Genomic DNA, 12,561 nt, shown 5'->3' with positions numbered 1-12,561 from the left:
GGGTCCGCTGCCGCACCTCACAGCAGTGGCACGTGGTACTCCGGGTCAGCTGCCGCACCTCTCAGGCCTCTCCTGTCTCCAGGGCCCTAGCCCCTCTCCTGAGGCTGCTGCAGAAATTCTCAAGCATCGCAAAAGATTTTTTAAAATTCAGCTTTTGAATTGTACTTGGTGGGAATGTTTGTCTAAGTAAACACCATCACAGAAGCGGCGGCCCATGAACTTGAAGGCTTTCAAAGAATCTCATGGTTGATGTAAAAATCTCACGAGGTAGGAGCTTTCATTTTTAAAAAATTAATGTAATAAATATACTGATATTTAGTAGACGAATAAACTGTTCTCAGGAACTGTGGCGACGTCCAGTCAGTGGCCGCCTCTTCTTGTTCCAGGTGAGCATCACTTAGCACCAGTGCCGGCAGTTTTGTAAAGCAGAGGATAACGTCACGGGACCGGCCGGCCTCAGAATTTCCAGGGTTTGGACACGTGGAAATCCAAGGCACCCTGCAGCTCAGCCACGGGAGTTCACGTCCGACTCCGGTGATTCAAGGGTGGGAGTGAGGCCCCCCCTGGGGACCAGTATTCGCCTCAGCACGGCTAAGGCCAGCGCAGTGTGTCGACAGTCGTGGGGAAGGTGGAGGAAGGAAGCCTGGGGGAGGGGTTCCTGTCACGCAGAGTTGCATGGGTGGATTTCGGGTTGATGAGGGCGGGGCCGCATTTTTAGGTGTTTCTACTGACAAGACCAAGGGTAGCTGGGAAAAAGCCCAGCATGTCAGCAGCTTGACAGAGAGCAGCCCCCTGAGGTTGACACCAGGTTCCCGTGGATGCTGGTGATCTCGTTTGTCCTCAGTCAACCCCCGGAACTACATAAGAGCACAGGGTGAGACCTGGGGAAAGGCAGACTCCAGCGTCCAGCGGGAGGCCGGGAAGCAAAGGTCTTGGCACCCCTGGGCCCCGTCCATCCCGCTTTGGAAGCGCATCTTGACTCGGATGAGGCGACAAGGCAGCGGGGCCCCCGTCCGTCCTGCTTTGAAAGAGCATCTTGACTCGGATGCGGTGATGAGGCAGCGTGGAGACTCACCGCCTCCAGAGGGCAGGGAGGGAGGAACCGTTCGCCGCAGGCACAGCCTGGACGCGCTGGGAGCCGCACTGGGAGCCGCACTCCGTGTTCGCCGTTGGGCTGATGCTTGTCAGGAGCCGAGGACAAGCTCCGTGGCTTACCTGGGATGATTTCATGTTTCTCTGAGGTAAAGGTTCATGATGACTTTTCCTGTGCTATGAAATACATTAAATAACAATTTCCACTTTCATTCCTCGAATGCACAATATAATAAAAATATATAAAAACTACTTTGACAGGAGTAAAAAGCATCAGCTAAAAAGGATTAAGAGGTTTGTGGTTGATGAAAGGGCGTGTCACTGTGGTGAGACCTGAAACAAACCTCACGTGGACGTGTGCTTTTCTCCACATCATGCCAAGTGCAGGCTGCTCTGTCAGCTTCGTTCAGCGTCACCCAGAGAATAAATTCTCTTTACCTCCCATGGGGATTGTCTTCCAATTTGGAGAAGTTGGATACAACTCTATAAGTGCAGAGCCACACAGTAATAAAAAACACACTCGAGGGCACTATTTTGAGAAAGGCAGATGTTCCAGCAGAAGCATCCGGGCCGGGCGCGGTGGCTCACGCCTGTCATCCCAGCACTTTGGGAGGCCAAGGTGGGAGGATTCCTTGAGCCCAGGAGCTCGAGACCAGCCTGGCCGACGTGGCGAAACCCTGTCTCTACTAAAAATACAAAAGTTAGCCGGGCGTGGTGGCGCATGCCGGTAGTCCCAGTTGCTCTCGAGGCTGAGGAGGTGGGAGGATTGCTTGAGCCCAGGAGGTCGAGGCTGCAGGGAGCCAAGATTGCGCCACTGCACTCCAGCCTGGGCAATAGAGTGAGACCCTGTCTCAAAAAAAAAAAAAATAAGAAAAAGCAGCGCCTGGCTCTGAGGAATCCCAAAGGCAGCACCACCCTGAGCGGACCCGTCTGCCCCTTCGACCGTCGCCCACCAGCCCCTCCCAGTGCCCTGTGTCATCACATGACTGGCTTGTTGAGGAGCCCAGGGGTCACCCCAACGCCTCCTGGAGTGATGCCGACCTCACTCCTTGGCCCCCGGAATTCCCATAGGCTGGGAGGTGGTCACAGAAGCTTTGTGAATTCCGTTCTCTTTTTGGCAAGGACACTTCCAGGTGCATCTGCACGGGCACTGACCCCCTGAGTGGGCACAGGGGCACCCTCAGTACCCGCAGGGCCATGCTCCCAGCCTGGGTCTGATGGGCCGGGATGCGACCACTGCCGGCGTCTGCGATGCTGTGAGTGGGCGGCGGTGACGTACTCACCCGGGAATGACAGTGAGTGCCCCGAGTGCCAGATTCCCCTCAGGCTTTCACGTCTAAGGATTACGAGGAAGACCTGGACTACGTGCCTTTATAAGATGCCTCCTGTGGGTCCCTGAGGCCGTCGGGTGCCACCTCGCCCCTGCGTGACCGGCCTGGAAATGGTGGCCTTGGGGCCACCAGCAGGCGAAAGGTGCACCAGGCCAGGGCACCGGGCTGGGGGCCTTGCCCAGGACGACAGGCAGGGCTTGTCCAAAATCCCTGGCCCTGTTCCAACCCCCAGGAGGGTTCGAGCCCTTTCGACGATCCCATGCTGTGTCCAGAGCAGCCATGCACCCACCTTCACCACTGCAACACAGCCACCCTCCTTCTCCGGAGTGGCCTTTTACAAAGCACAAATATCATTACCTCCTGAGTGAGGCCTGTCCTCAGGGTGGAGACTGTCCCAGGCCTGGCCTCAGACACGCACCCCTCCTGCCCGCCTCCCTCCCTCCAGGCCCTGTCCTCACTGCCCTGTGGCAGCCTCCCAGCGGCCACCTCCTGCTCTGCCTCCAGGACCCACTCAACCTCCAGGGTGCTGTGGCTCCTCCTCAAGGGAGGGCGGCTGGGGAAGGAGACGCCTCAGTACAGAAAAGCCTGAGGCTGTCGTTGGGTCTGACCCCACCTCTCCTGCTGTTTCCTGCCAAGACAGATGAGGATTTACCTCTCGACTCTTCACCATGCATGCCGCCTCCTTTGCAATCTTTGTAAATTGTATCCTTATTCTGTTTCCATGTTTAATAACTCACTTAAATTCTTACCATAAAAGATGACAAACATACACAAAAGTACAGAGAACCTAAATACCTGATATAGTGAATAATTGTAAGACACACACCTTCGTCAAGAAACAGAAAATACGCAGCCCCTGACAGCTTCTGGAAGTAACCAGGCCCTCCCTGCAGGTGTAGCCTGGGGCTGAACACACCTGCCCTGGGGACAGAGCTGCTTCCTCTCCGTCCCTCTTACCACCCTTCATGGCATCCTGAAGATTAAGGCTCCCTCCCGAGGTGGGAGGTGGTCTAAGCGTCCCTCCCCAGCCAGCACCGGGGCTAAACCTCTCTTGGAGTTTGCCCTGGCTTCCCCATGGGCACCTACGGGGGTTTCTGGAGGCGGAGTCTGCAAAAAGATGAAACTTCCCTCTGTCCACGGCTCCCAGGGGCTCCACACTTCCCTGAAGCTCATAGCCTCAGCAGTTTGTTATAAATTTCCAGTTCTACCATCTTGCCCTCTGTTGTGGCCTTCAGGTAAGAAAATGCCAGGACCCTGCAGGTGCCTGTCTCTGGATTTCAGGCTAGAGATTTGTCCTGTGACCTTGGTTCTCTGACAGGCTCAAGAAAAGTTGTGAATCTGCAGTTTGCAAAGTTTGTTACTGAATGGAACTGGGGTCTGCCTACTCAGCACAGAAAACCAAGCCCCGACATCGGGATGTGCAGCGAGAGAAAGCGAGGCGTTCATTGCAGGGCACCAGGCAAGGAGAATCGGGCAGCCGGTGCTGCAGATGTGCACTCTCTGACGGCTTCCAGCTCAGGGTTACTAAAAGCGGGAGGCAGAGGTCGGGGCAAGGCCAGAGATCAATACCTGGAGGCTGCCCATTGGCTTCTCCTAAAGGGTGGGACATCTTGAAACCGGGGGCTACAGTCATATTCTCTGATTTGCGATTGGTTAAGGAAGGGAAGGAAACTTTACCTGAAGAACTGGGGCCATCAGAAAGGAATGTTAGCTCTGGCCCGTGGGTGTGACTTCCTCCAGGCCCCTCAGGAAGAAACTGAGGACAGAGAATGGTGGTCCCAGTTCAGTCCTCAGCGCCCCCACCCCGTCCGATGTCTGTCCGTGACGGGACCTTTCGTTTCTCTGGGGAACCGAGCATTTGGTCTCTCACCTCCTTGGCTGTTGCTTTCAGCTGTTCTGACCTTCTTGCTTATCAGGCTGCTCACTCACTTTTTAAAGCCAGCGTCGTGCCTGGAATTTTCCCTGAAGGGGCTCAAGATTTCCCTCGACTTCTGTGTTTCGGGCCCTGCAGGCCCTTAAGCGGGATCCCTGCTCCATCTTGAGTTTTCCGTCTTACTGTACCGTTCCTTGCAGCTCAACAGGCTCCGGGCCGAATCCCCAGCTATTGATTTTTAATTTCATCTTGTATCTGGCAACTTTGCTAAATGGTCTGTGGCTGGTGATTCTGATGGTTTCTGTGGCTGGATTATGTCACCTGCCGATGACAGCCGTCTCTCTTCCCTTCCTAGCTTTGCATTTCTTTCTTTCTCTTTCTACACTTAGCCATGGTAGGAATAACACTCAAAATCCTACGGAAATTGAACACTCGAACAAAGGATTCTTAGCAAAGCAATTTTACTTCTGCGCACAGGGGCGCCTCCTGGGCCAGTCGCCATGAGAGCACACCTGAACAGAGGGGCACGAGGAGCCTTTATTCCTGACGCAAGTCCTGCCCCTGTGCCCTTTCCCCATTGGCCAGGATTGGGTCATACAATCTAATCCAGGTTGGCTAAACATTTGAATTTGTTTAGATAAGGTGAGCACGTAAAAGAAAAAGAGAGGGAAGGGGAAGGGGTGTGTGTAGTGAGCTAGAATGTTAGTCCTCTTTCCAAATAAGGAAAGGAATGTGAGCTGGTCTGTGGTCTGGTACTGTGGTCTGGTACTGTGGCGTGGTCTGGTACCGTGGTCTGGTACTGTGGCGTGGTCTGGTAATGTGGTCTGGTACTGTGGCGTGGTCTGGTAATGTGGTCTGGTAATGTGGTCTGGTACCATGGTCTGGTACTGTGGCGTGGTCTGGTAATATGGTCTGGTAATGTGGTCTGGTACTGTGGCGTGGTCTGGTAATATGGTCTGGTAATGTGGTCTGTACTGTGGCGTGGTCTGGTAATGTGGTCTGGTACTGTGGCATGCCTGGGCATCTAACAAAGGCAGAAAGGAAAAAGGGAAAAAAGAGTGTGGGGGCTACTATGAATTAAAAGATTGATCAGGCTATTTGAAGAGAAACCTCATCATAACCCACAGCCAGGACATCCAGTAATAAAACTTGAAATCAGGCAACTTTCCCTGTCTCCTCACTTTGCTAAGAGTTTGTATCATTAATGGGTATTGAACCTTGTGGGATGTGCTTTCTGCATTGGCTGAGATGTTTTTCTCTGTTTAGCCTGTGACTATGGTGAGCTACACAACAGACCTCCCGATGCATGCGTCTCATATTCACAGACAAGCGTTGCTTGATCATGTGTGGTTTTAAAAACATACGCTGTTGGGTTTGGCAAGCTAATATTTTATTTAGGATATTTTCCTTCATGGGCCTGCTGTTTGTTTTATTGTTTTGTGCCAAGCACGTTGGGAACGGTACCGAGGCAGGCCAGGTCTCACTCACGCAGGCCCCCGGAACAACTGTTTCCACAATGACTGAGTGGTGAGGTTAAATATTAAAAGCTGATAGAGTCAGCGCCCTTATGCAAAGGCTGCCTTATGCAAAGGTAACAGAAGCCCCCCGAGAGTTGTGCCCAGGCCTCTCCAGGGCCTTGAAGCTTGACAAGATAGCAAAGGAATCCTTGACAGGACCCGTTTAGGATTAAACAAGTTTTACTGGGGTCTGAAGAAACTCCTCAGACCTCCACAAACGAGCTTCCTTGGAGACTAAAGGAGCTCCCTAAACCTCCGTGACTTGGCAGAAGGCAAGATAAGGGTGATCACCCCAGCACCTGGACCCAGTTAGATTCAGTAAATCCACTGAGGCTCCAGGGACAGGTCTTCAGGACTCAGACCTTAGTGACAGACGAGAAGCTAATCACTCATGTCTTTAGAAGAAGGCACACTTACACGCAGACACGGAGCTTCGAAGGCACACAAGCTCTGGAAAACATTGGTCTGGCAGTAATTTCCAGGCCTCCTCCCTGTAACCGGTTAACTCCCTTCTCTCCCAGTTCATCTGCGTCTCGTTACTGAGCCAGGAGCAGCCCCTACCCTCGCTTTGGTCTGGGAACGGTATCCAGCAGCTGAGCAGGCAAACGCTGAGATTATCTTTAGCTGGTTTTGGAATCGGCTTTACCAGCCGTTTGCCCCTTCTCTAAGTTCATGGACAGTTTGTCTAAGTTTGTCAGCTGTTCCTTGAGTTTGGCACAGTCTACCTGGGAAGCCTGGGGCAGGCGCACACCGGCCTCTTCCGGGGTCAGCTCTGGCATTTTGTTTTTCCTTGAAACGATCTGGGAATTCAAACTTTCTGAATGCAGCTGCTCATAATGTTCTTGTGATTTCTTTGATCCCTTCTGTCTGGAGTTATTTTTCTATTTTCAGTTTCTATTGTTATAAATTATATATTTTCCTCTTTTTTGCTCATGTCAAAATCAATCTATCTTTTCAAAGTATGATCGTTGGTTTTTGCTACTCATATTATTTGATTGTTCTCTATTTCATTGATTTCTGGCAGTATCTTTGTCATTTCCCTTTGTCTTATTAATTTGGGATCATTTGTGACATTGCTGCTTTTTCCAATTACGTGATTTGTATGATTAGTTCTATTCTCGCTTGACCTATTTCTTTCTTTCTTTTTTTTATTTTTTTTTATTTTTTTGAAAGAAGGTCTTGCTGTCTTCCCCAGGCTCGAGTGCAGTGGTGCTGTCATAGCTCACTGAAGCCTCAAATTCCTAGACTCAAGCGACCCTCCCACCTCAGCCTCCTAAGTAGCTGGGACTACAAGCGCTGTTAGAAATAGCAAAATTGTTAGAAATAGATAATCGGTGCCGTGAAGAAAAGTCAGCACAGAGACAGAAGATCTCTCAGCAAGGCCATCTTCACGTTCTGCAGAAAGGGTGCTTGATTGCAGATGGAACGACGGCGAGAGCACCCGCGAACAAAGCAAAGGCAGACATAATTATCCCTTACGCATTTGGGTCGTCCTGACCGCTGTGTCCTGCATCCACTGGCTGGAGCAGGACCTCACAATCTTTCAGATTGCTGAAAGCAATAATCACGGGGCCCTGACGCCTCCCACCCGGGCTGTGACCCTGGCCTAGGGCTCCTCTCACCTCCTGCACCCCACAGCCTCTGGGCCAGGCTCTGGCTCCCACCCAGTCCCTGCAGCCGAGGGAAGCCGCTGCCTGCAGGCCTGGGGGCCTCCCTGTCCAGCTGCCCCCTCACCAGCTTCCGGCAGGGTCAGGACAGAGAGGGGGTTGCAAATCCACTGACCCCAGCGGAAGCCTTGCCGGAGTCTCCCAGGCATGGGTGGACCCAGGCACCTGGGGCCAGTGGAGAGGCCACGGACAGGGACAGTGACTGGCTCTGGGCCCCTCTGGGGACCATCCTGCACTGGTGCCCATGGGCAGCAGAGGGTGCCCCTGACCATCCCTCCATGGCGTCTGTGGGAGCCTCAGCAGCCTCAGGGTCCAGGGGCACCCAGCTGTCAACCTGGCTGTCCCGGAGTGAGCTTCAGTGGGAGGGGAGGAGGGGGCCTGCGATTGTGTAGGGACGAGGCTGGGGGAGCAGAGACTCCAGAAACCGTGTCCCACACCCTGCACTGCCCCACACTGTGCAGCCCCCACCTCCCTCCCAGAGCCCCCCAGCAGCTAGGCTGTGACAACTGCTTGTGTATCGGGACCTGGCAGGCGGCAGGTCGCTGTGACCTTGGGGCCTGGGGTCCCAAAGCCAGGCTGCCTGCCCCTGGTTCCCCCATGGCCATCTCCAGAGCCACCACCGCCCTGCTCTGCCAACCCCGATCCTCCCTCTCACTGCAGGGCGGCCTTGGACTCGCTCAGACCCTGAGTTCAGACCCTGGGGTGCAGAGGCTGATGGCCCGGCGCTGGCCTCCTGCGCCCTCCTCACCCCTGGGCACTCACTGAGGGCTGCTCTCCTGGGCCTGCTCTCCTGAGGGCTAAAGGGCACCCAACCCCTTCCCCAGCTCTGAAACAACCCTCAGATCCTGATGCTTTTGGGGTCTCATGTTTGGGGAGGGAACTGGCAACAGCCCAGGACCCCCAGACCACGGAGGTCGCCCTGCTGAACACAAGGGTCTCTGCCTCCCAAGGGTGGGGACTCCAGAGGCTGGGCACCAGGGAGGGCCTTGCTCTGGGCCCTCCTGCCTGGCTGTGGCTGGCACCCTGGGACCCCAGACCCGGCTCAGAGCAGGGATGGCTGCGTCTTGCTCCCAGCCTGTCCTGATCCCAGGCCCTCCGGCCACAGCTCCATAAGGTGGGCGCTGAGATGTCCCCGAAGCCCAGAGGCCCTGAACGGAGATGAGGTCTCTTTTCACGGACCCGCCGTGTTCCCACCGCACCCTCTCTTTGGGGTTTGATTGGCCCAAGGAATGTGAGTGTTTCTGAGAAGCCCAGATGTTACCCAAGCGCTAGGCCCCAGGCTCTGTGACTCCCATGTGGGGACAATGGAAACCAGATGCTGGGAAGCCGGGCTGGGTGGGCGGGCCCCTGGCAGCTGTGCGCTGCGTCCATCTGGACTGGTCTCTGAGCCCCCAGGCCTGTGGACCTTGGCCTCATGGGAGCCCCAGCTCTGTCACTGTTACTCCCGCCACCAGCTCCCACCGGCAGAGTGGGTGTTCTCTTGACAACTTGAGAAAAGAGCTTCTGGGAGCCTGTGTTCCGACCCGAGCTCACGCAACTAGTGGGTGACAGAGCTGGGACCTCACTCGGTTCTGACTGCCTCAGCTTTCCTGGCTCATCCAGCCTGGGGTACACCAGGCAGGATGCCAGCAGTTTCTCTGAGCCACGGTGTGGTCAGGCAGAGAGACAGAGGGTCTGAGTGGCCCCTTATAGATGCTGTGGTCCTGCGTGGAAACCCTCTGGGTCTCTGAGGAGTGGGGTGACCTGGGACTGAGGCCACCCATGTTCAGCTCCCTGCAGAGTGGGAAGGAGCCCCCCGCCCCGTCTCTCTGGGACCCAGCCGGAGTGGGGGCTGCTGGACTGTAAGGGACCCTGACCCTTTCTTCCCTACTGCTCCAGCCTCATTAAAACTGCTGCACCCCGGCGGGTGGGCGGGATGTGGGGCAGCCCCACAGCCGAGCTCCCCGCTGCAGGGGGAGGGCCTGTGTGGGGCTCCCAGACCAGGTCCTAGAAGCCCCTCCGCCCTGCCCCGCGCTGCGGGGAACCGGGTGTCTGGGCAGGACCCACAGCATCAGGGCCGGGAAAGGGGCTTGAAACCCAGTGCTTGGGAGCCTGCCCCTGCCCCCACCACCTTTTGGGCCCAGAAGCCATGATGGTGGCACAGAGGAAGGAGGTTCGGGCCCCAGCCTCGGGGGTCTCACACAGGGACCCCAGGTCTGAGCTGCGTCAGTCGTGCAGCCCTGGCCCTCCCCAGCCCCGGTGACCCCACCCGAGGGCCCCCACTGCTGCCCGCAGACATCTCAGGGTCTCCCAGCCCGGGGCGGCGGCGCCGGAAGTGACTCCCGTCCCCAGGAATGCGCCGGCGGCCCGGGACCCTTCGGGGTGGGCTCTGGGGGGCCAGGTGCGGCCTCAGCGCCGTCACTTCCCGGGAAGCCTCGTCCCCGGGGTCCCCGCCGGCTCCTGCTGGCTCCCCCGTTCCTCTGAAATCGGAGGAACAGGCTCCGGGAACGCGGCCAGACTCCCCCACGGCTCAGACGGCTTTAAAGCAATATTCCTGCCAGATGTTCAGAGCAGAGGCCAGCATGAGGTAACGCGGAAAGCTGAACCCGTCCAGCCCCGCAGCCCCGCAGCCGCCCCCGGGGCCCAGCTCGGGGGTTGGGGGACCCTGTGCCGTGGGGGTCGTCCCTGCCGCGTCCGGGTCCCGGGGGCTGGGCCTGCCTGCGGCGGGAGCCCACCGTGTGCGGGCAGACGGGCTCAGAGCGCTTTTCTGCAGCCGTCCCTGGAGCGGGTGTTGGACCAGCCCCTGATGGGCGCCCGGGAGCCACTGGCTGCGGCGTGATGCCCGCCTGGGAGAGGGGTGCATTCGGGGGTCCCCAGAGGCGGCGCCAGCGCCCGGCACGGCCTGGGGGAGCCTCTGTGTGGCCAGCGCCGGGCAGCCCCGGACCCCCCACCCTTTGCCTCACGGGCCCTGGGTTTCAGGGCAGTGGCCTCTCAACCCAGCGAGATCACAGCGTCGTCGAGATATTTTTTATTTTTTTTTATTATTATTTTTTTGCGTCTCTTTGAAATGACAGTTCCCAGAACCAGAGCTTCCATGACGGATTCTCACCGGAAAATGAAATTCTCAGCGTTCAGGCAAAGGAACAAAATGAATTAGGCCAGTGCCCGTGGCCCGGGAAGCACCAGGGGGCCTCAGCGAGCTCCTGAGTGTCACGCTCAGTGCGGGTGTTTCCGCCTCCGCCCGTCTCAGAGGAGTCGCCAAAGGAAACGCAGAGAGGGCGGGACGCAAGCCCAGGACCCTGCGGCTCCCGCCACGGGGTCGCGCCCTCCCTCCGACATCCGGAGTCTGCGGCTCCCAGAGGCGCTCCCGGAACAAACGAGGGCGCGCACAGCTCTCTTCCCCGCAGTCCGGGGCCACCGTCCCAGGGCCCGTGATTGACGGAACAGCCCCTGGAATGGAGCCTTGACTGTGTGGCCGGGTCTTTCCAGTTACAGGCGATGCTGCAGAAACGCGTGTTTTCCCGTCTGGGACTCAGTTTGTCGCAGACCCATTCCTGGATCGCCGCTGTCGCCCACTCTCCCCAGAGGCCTCCTCCCTCCCACCCGACCGATGGGAGGCCGCGTCCCCCACACTTGCCAGGAGCCCCGCCTGCAGCCCAGGCGTCTTCCCTGCAGCCGAGGCCACGGGCTCCTGTGGCAACGGCCGCCTCCCCCCGGCCTGTTTTCTGCCTTCTGCCGTCCTGTTGGTGACTGGGGAGGCCCGTGGTCAGTGAGGCCCCAGAGATCACCTGGGGGAGTCCTGTAGGGAGAGCCTGACTCGGACCAGCGTTGAGCCGTCGCGCCCCCGCTTGGGACCAGGACGGGCTGCACCTTCCCCACCTGTGGCCCTGGGACCTGCCCCACCCGACCCCGGGGAGATCCAACCGCAGGCTGCCTCCGGCCAGCGGACTCGTTCACACTCTCGGCCAACAGGCTGGGGCCAGGCGCCGCCCTGCCCTCGGTGCCCAGCAAACACGTGGGCCAGCCAGACCCCTGGACCCTCACAGGGAGGAGATGGAGATGGGTTCACCTCCTACAAAGGTGGGAGGGGGAGGGGATGCCCGCCGTGCCCAGGTGCCAGGGCGGAGCCGAGGGCCGCGGGCACCACTTGGGCCCTTGGAGGGGCCGGCATGTGCCTCTCTGTCGTTGTGCCACTTCCACCGGGGTACAGGGCCACCACCATGGAAACCGCATGTGTAACCCCTGGAAACAAGGTCCTCCTGGATGAATCATGTTCTAAGTGGGGAGGAAAATTCACTGGATAGTGGAGGCAGTAGGAAGAAATAAAAAATGTCTTTGTTCCACAGATGCTTGGAGGGCTTGGGTCCTGGGTGTTTATAGTGGGGGCCGCCTTCCAACACCACATCCTAGGAGGGAGTCCCGGGAGGGCGTTCCGGAAACTCCGCAGTCACTGGGGAGGGGTCACAGTCAGCCCCCCACCACCCGCCCTCAGGGCACAGTCAGCCCCCCGCCACCCGCCCTCGGGGCACAGTCAGCCCCCACCACCCGCCCTCGGGGCACAAACACAGGGCCTGTCCCCTGCCCGTGGGCACAGCTGTCCTGCTCCCTCCCAGAAGGCACTTGGACTTTTGTGGAAAAAGAGCTGCTGGGATGGAAAATCCCTGGATGAGTTTCCTCCCAGCCTTTCCTGGGAGTGGAGGACAGACCTCCACCCCCAGGAGGGAGGTCCAGCCAGCGCCGGGAGAGTGGAGGGCGGGGCCCCGAGGCTCAGCGCTGCAGCCTAGCCCTGCGGGGCTGGGAGCACTGTCCCCTCCCCGTCCACCCTCACTGCGTGGGCCTTGGTGGCCTCCTTGTCTAGAAAATTTCCCAGGTGGGGCCTGGGTTTTTGGAGCCCATGGAGAGCAGGTCCTCCACATCTCGGGTGCCCTGGGTAGGGCAGGGAGGAGACCAAGCCGTGGCGCAGAGCTTGGCCAGCCGTGGTCAAAGGAGAGGCGGTGACTGAGAGGCCTGGGAGGAAAAAGATTTTTAAAGGGGGAGGTGGGACCTACCCTGGGGCTGGGGTTGGGGGCTCCCCGTGGGCGTGGGCGGGGGAGGGGGTGCAG

The 12,561-nt window shown here is 57.8% G+C and overlaps 1 long non-coding RNA gene across 1 annotated transcript; it reads left to right on the top strand.

Annotated features, from left to right (window-relative positions):
- Positions 1–9,838: 9,838 nt before the first annotated feature.
- On the top strand, positions 9,839–11,801 carry LOC105551556. The gene is made up of 2 exons (XR_001007877.1): positions 9,839–10,046; positions 10,949–11,801. It is a non-coding gene; the product is annotated as an uncharacterized LOC105551556 (long non-coding RNA).
- Positions 11,802–12,561: the final 760 nt, after the last annotated feature.

Source organism: Mandrillus leucophaeus, unplaced genomic scaffold (genome assembly GCF_000951045.1).
Source record: "Mandrillus leucophaeus isolate KB7577 unplaced genomic scaffold, Mleu.le_1.0 Scaffold526, whole genome shotgun sequence".
NCBI classification, from domain to species: Eukaryota; Metazoa; Chordata; class Mammalia; order Primates; family Cercopithecidae; genus Mandrillus; species Mandrillus leucophaeus.
The sequence above is the reverse complement of the archived record's forward strand: the minus strand, read 5'-3'. Positions and strand labels throughout refer to the sequence as shown.